This window comes from Ochotona curzoniae, unplaced genomic scaffold (assembly GCF_017591425.1).
Source record: "Ochotona curzoniae isolate NIBS_2020 unplaced genomic scaffold, NIBS_Ocur_1.0 scaffold_4506, whole genome shotgun sequence".
NCBI classification, from domain to species: domain Eukaryota; kingdom Metazoa; phylum Chordata; class Mammalia; order Lagomorpha; family Ochotonidae; genus Ochotona; species Ochotona curzoniae.
Genome location: NW_024467119.1, coordinates 2,343,933 through 2,350,419, shown reverse-complemented (window position 1 = coordinate 2,350,419; position 6,487 = coordinate 2,343,933).

The window sequence follows — 6,487 nt, the reverse complement described above, 5'->3', positions numbered from 1 at the left end:
GGGAAAGAAAGCAAACACAAATCCCCTAATTTCTGTATAGGAATCTCCTAGTCTTAGTTTCAAATAATCCAGACCATATGTAAGATGATACAAGATTACGATGCTATCTAACAACGAAAGGGAATTGCAGCCTCCACAAACTTGTTCTACCGAGATGCAAAAGCTCTTCTGGTCCTTGTTTGTTTTGTTTTTGTCTGACTCTTCCTTGGCAGCAGCTGGTACTCACACAAACCCCAGTTGACACAGGCAAAATGCCTGCGGAATAAAAATCTGAGTGCTAATGATTCTTAGACAAGCAAATTGCCTGCTTCTTCTTAAAAAATATTTTCAAAGACTTATTAATTTGAAATGGAATCTGCGACAGAGGGGCGAGGAAGAAAAAAACAGGAAGAGGGAGGTCCATGCCAGTGGCTGACTCTCCAAGTGGCTGAAACGGCAGGAGCCAGGAAGGAGTCCTAGCACTGAGGCCACATTTTGATGCTTTCCCGAGCACATCAGTGAGATGCCAGATCAGAAGTGGTGCAGCTAAGAATTAGATGGCACCAATGTTGGAGTATTCCATTGCAGGCAGAAACCACTGGGCCTTAAGCAATATTCAGGAGTCATGACATCAAAAAGGTAGAGTGCTTGTTTCCAGTAGACCAGTAGTGAAATTATCACCCTATTACTCCTTATCACTCTATTTAAATAATTACTGTTTTGTTGAAATTATGTCTTATGTGTCTCAGTGTTTTAGCTAGTGGCAAATCTGTGCCTTTTTCTAGCATTGGCACAAAGCCTTAACCTGTGTTCAGCAACACAGGGAAACAAAGCATGCTGCCTTGTGAAATGTTCCTGTGCATTGCTGTAAGCTAGAGTCAGCTAATATTTCAAGGAACATAGTCAAGATTTGTTCACAGAGATCAGAGATCCAAACACATCACAATAATATCAGTGTCTCAGATGTCACACACTACTATAGCTTAAATGGACTCTAAATATAATCATCTTTTTTTCTAAAAGCAGAAAACTGCTAACCACCAATTTCCTTCTCATTGCCAATAAAACACAATGAGGTGCCTGTAGTGTTCAGCAGAAAGTCAGCAGGGAGTGTGATGGGTGCTGCAAATGTCACTTTGCAACTGAAAATTTATTAATTCACTTAACAAATGACTTTTCTGCACTCACCCTGGGAGTTTTTAACTGCAGAACAGGGAATGAAGAAAGAAAAGAGAAATCCTAAACAAAGTGTTGCTTTTTGACTCCTTCCTGATTTTAGTTGGTAAAACAAGACTTCTGCTCAAAGCTGTAAGTGATGCAGAGTAATATCGGTTTATAAAAGCAGTTGCTTGAGGCTATCACTATTCCTCTGTGGTTTAATCCACCGCCTGGGAGTCCAGCATCCCATTGGAGCATAGATCTAGGTCTTAGTCAGGCTGTTCCGTTTCCAGTGTAGCTCCCCGCTAGTGCACCTGAGAAAACTACAGAAGAGAGCAGAGTACTTGGGGCCCTGACACCCATGTGGGAGGCCCAGGAGTACCTGACACCCGGGTGGGAGGCCCAGGAGTACCTGACACCCCTGTGGGAGACCCAAAATACCTAACACCCGGGTGGGAGGCCCAGGAGTACCTGACACCCAGGTGGGAGGCCCAGGAGTACTTGACACCCCTGTGGGAGGCCCAGGAGAACCTGACACCCATGTGGGAGGCCCAGGAGTACCTGACACCCAGGTGGGAGGCCCAGGAGTACCTGACACCCGGGTCGGAGGCCCAGGATTACCTGACACCCGGGTGGGAGGCCCAAGAGTACCTGACACCCAGGTGGGAGGCCCAGGAGTACCTGACACCCGGGTCGGAGGCCCAGGATTACCTGACACCCGGGTGGGAGGCCCAAGAGTACCTGACACCCAGGTGGGAGGCCCAGGAGTACCTGACACCCATGTGGGAGGCCCAGGAGTACTTGACACCCCTGTGGGAGGCCCAGGAGAACCTGACACCCATGTGGGAGGCCCAGGAGTACCTGACACCTGGGTGGGAGGCCCAGGAGTACCTGACACCCGGGTCGGAGGCCCAGGATTACCTGACACCCGGGTGGGAGGCCCAAGAGTACCTGACACCCAGGTGGGAGGCCCAGGAGTACCTGACACCCGGGTCGGAGGCCCAGGATTACCTGACACCCGGGTCGGAGGCCCAAGAGTACCTGACACCCAGGTGGGAGGCCCAGGAGTACCTGACACCCGGGTCGGAGGCCCAGGATTACCTGACACCCGGGTGGGAGGCCCAAGAGTACCTGACACCCAGGTGGGAGGCCCAGGAGTACCTGACACCCAGGTGGGAGGCCCAGGAGTACTTGACACCCCTGTGGGAGGCCCAGGAGAACCTGACACCCATGTGGGAGGCCCAGGAGTACCTGACACCTGGGTGGGAGGCCCAGGAGTACCTGACACCCGGGTCGGAGGCCCAGGATTACCTGACACCCGGGTGGGAGGCCCAAGAGTACCTGACACCCAGGTGGGAGGCCCAGGAGTACCTGACACCCGGGTCGGAGGCCCAGGATTACCTGACACCCGGGTGGGAGGCCCAAGAGTACCTGACACCCAGGTGGGAGGCCCAGGAGTACCTGACACCCGGGTCGGAGGCCCAGGATTACCTGACACCCGGGTGGGAGGCCCAAGAGTACCTGACACCCAGGTGGGAGGCCCAGGAGTACCTGACACCCATGTGGGAGGCCCAGGAGTACCTGACACCCGGGTCGGAGGCCCAGGAGTACCTGACACCCGGGTGGGAGGCCCAAGAGTACCTGACACCCAGGTGGGAGGCCCAGGAGTACCTGACACCCGGGTGGGAGGCCCAGGAGTACCTGACACCCGGGTGGGAGGCCCAGGAGTACCTGACACCCGGGTGGGAGGCCCAGGAGTACCTGATTCTAAGCTTTCGTCTGGCCCAGCCCTGACCATGACAAACATTTGGGTAATGAACCAGTAGATAGCACTCTCTCTCTCTCTCTTTTTCTCTTCTACTTCTATCTCTCTTCTGTCATTCTGACTTCCAAAATAAAATAAATTTAAAAAAAAATACGTTTTCCTTTTCCTCTCTTCTCACACATCATGCTCCATTATAGCCATCTTATTTTCATAGTCCCAACTCTGTAGGAATGCAGATTCATCTTTCCATTCCCCAGTGTTTTCCTGTGACTGCAGGGTAGACCACATCAAACTGTCACACTACGTTATCTCTATTTCATACATTTCCTAGGTGTCATCATTGCTTGGGTCATGTACTGTGTCTCAGCCTGTGTCTCAGCCTCATGTCCTCGGGCATGTCCCCTTACAGCTCAGGCTAGTATCTTCTGTCTCAATGGTGTTTGGTGGGAATTAACATGCTGCCATGTCTGTGATGCCAAGTGTGTGTTCTTCCAAAGATAGCCCTTCCTCCATTTGTACTTTATTCTTTCTGGAGGTTGTATTTTCCTATTTTCCTCTGTAAGTCAACTCTAGAGCCCTTCATGGGGGTCCAGCTGATGACAGGAGAGATGCAGCCAAGGACCAGGATGCTAGTGCCTTCCACACACAATGTGGCACAGGATTCAGAAGTGTGCAGATAACATAGTGCCTTAGACACTCAGGAGTTCTGGTTTGCAGCTCCACTCATCTCCATCCTCTCCCCTACAGAGCCTAATGCAAAGTTGATAGCATCCTCTGAGCCATGCCCACGTAGGATGTCACCATCCATGCCCCATCCATGCTCAGCTCAGAAGGCCAAAGACATTGTCTCCTCCAAGGCCTTGCTCCCCAGGGTCTGGCCGGGAGTACTGGGAGGTTTGAAACCACCTGCCACAAGATCTGAGCTATCCTGACTCCCTCTCAACCACTCGGGCCCACCTGGGATTTGTGTGCATTCCACATGGTAGGAAACACTTCCTGGAGAGAGTGGGCAGGCCCTGCTGACCTGAAGAAGCCTGTGTTTGCTTGTAGTTACAGAATAAGCACAACATTGCTGGACTCAAGACTGATGGCAGAAGGGTCAGTGTCAGTTAGAACCTGAGGGTTTCCCACTCAGTGTTGGGTATTTTACCTCTTACAAGGTTAGTCTAGTTATCTTCACAAACATGGAATTCCAGTACTGTCACTATGATTTTTAGAGAAGAGCCTCAGAAATATCAGCATTAGTGGTGTCATAGCCTTCTGTCTTCTTGCCAACTCATTCTAGTTTGTCTAGCTTCCTCTTTTCAAATCATCTGAAGATCATGGTAGCAATGTCTTCACTTAGAGCAAATATGAAAGGGGCACCATTTTACACTGCGTTCAACTCATCAAGGTACAAACCTTGGTGCCTCTTTTCCTACAGGCATACTGGGCATTGAGAACCAATGAGGATAAATGACATGTAAGAAAAGATAAAATATCTGTCAAATGGAAAATAATGTGTCACTTGGAAAAAGCTGAAAAATAAAAAGGGGTAGCCTTTCAGCATCAAGAATGGATAACAGTCAGGACACACAGTCAGGACACACAGTCAGCCAGGCAAACACGGGTTATACCAGGAGCCCCGTGCTTCATCTGGGTTTTCCATGAGGGAACAAGCAATCAAACTTGCAAGCCACCTTTCATTACTTTCCTTGGCGCATCAGCATGGAGCCAGATGGAACACCCAACACCTCTCTGTGATACCGACACTGCTGTAGCAACTCATCAAACTATGCAAAAGTGTCAGCCCTTCAGCTACTCTCTACTAGTTCAAAGCATGCAACAAGATTGATGAAAAAGTACTTTACTACTAAGCTTTTTCCTTTTATTCCTAATTGTTTCTATTACAAAATAATACAATTCATTAAATGACCCTGCAGGGAGAAATTTCTTAGACAGAATAGCTGATAGAAGTGGTGGAGGAGACACGATATGTTACTCAAGCTTGATTTTTCCATTTGATTAGACCTTGATGTTCAAGAAAGTCCAAATAAATGTTGCCCTTGTAAGAACAAGCATACGACACTAGGAGTCATGCAGCTGATCGACCTCATGTGTCTGAACATTTCTAGAAGATGCGAAAGAGAGAGAAACCAACTCTTTGACATTCCTTGGAAAGTTACTGAAAGACTGCTAAGTTGCTCTGTATGCTTGACTACGATCCTCACTAATCACTCTGGCTGAGCACAGCAGCCCACCTCTTCCCATGTGTGTGCACTTCCTGCGTTTCTAACTTTGTACTCAGCCACGTTGCATTTATGATCAAATTGCATGCAAAGACATATGTCACAAAAGCCAATGCAAAAAGTTCAATTTGGATGTGTGATTTGCTGTCTGGTACTGAGGACCACTTTTTTTGTTTTTCTCTATGATTATCAATAGACATCTACCACAGACACAGCTGGCTTGCCCTTTCCAATACAGTTTGGTGTCTTGAACATAAACCTCATCTGGAGTATGGAAAAGATGAAATACAAAAATGTGAAACTGCAAGTCCGACTGGGACGGCAACACCTCAGTTTCCTTAGGTAGAGTTAAGATGGTCTGTGCATCTCTGTCAGTATTCATTATTTTACCTTTATTTTAGTACTGAATGACCATGCAGGTGGCTTCGTCTTGGGCATTTTGTTCCAACAAGTGCCCAGTGCTCAATGGGAGGACTGGCAGTGAGAATGTGGACAACTCTAACAGCCTCTGCCCAACCCTCTTTGGTTCTGAGCTGGCAGGTTCACACTCAAGTGTTAGAGGGCTATTTGGCCAGTCTATTGGGTAACAGCTCCACTCGGGTATCATCTGCCATAATCTGGTAGCAAATGCAATTCTGCTGAGTTATGTGGGATTTTCATTATAAGCATATTTTAATTATCTCTAAAATTTCAGGTGGAGGAGAAAGTTCTTCAGTTACCCACATAACCAGGTTGTAGCTCATTAGCTATGATTTTACTGATTTTATAAACATTAATGAAAAGCAACTTATAAAGAGCTAGATCTACCTTCACCATTAGAACTAGTCCTAGCGATTTTCAGTCATGCCATGACCCTCATACATCACTCAATTGTTTCTAAGCTGAAAGAATATTTTAAAAGAACCACCTTATTAGGTAAAATGCAAATTGGATACATTCTTACATTCAAATAAAAACCTGTTCATCAGAGTTCTCTGCTGTTGATATGCTTGTTAGGAACATTTGTTTTCTAAATCTGAATATACAGGCCATGTGAAAACGTACATAACCAGAACTCTCAGAAACTGGATACTGAGTAGAAGATTACAGAGCCAAATTTCAGGCAGTTTCATTTTTTTCTTTTTTGTCTCAAATTAAAGAAATGCCAAGTGCTCATCTGCAAAAGTATGAGTCACAGTAGAGCTACGCTGTGCAAAAATATACAGTAAAAATAGCTGCACATACCGAGTTTATTTCCAGTATCTTCAAAGAAGTTGAGATGTAGGTGTTTCTAAGCTCATCGGGGCAAAACTGAAGTGTCTTAGGATTTATTTATGGATTAGCTATGGAGAGGCCAAAATCTACAGTTTTTATCCTC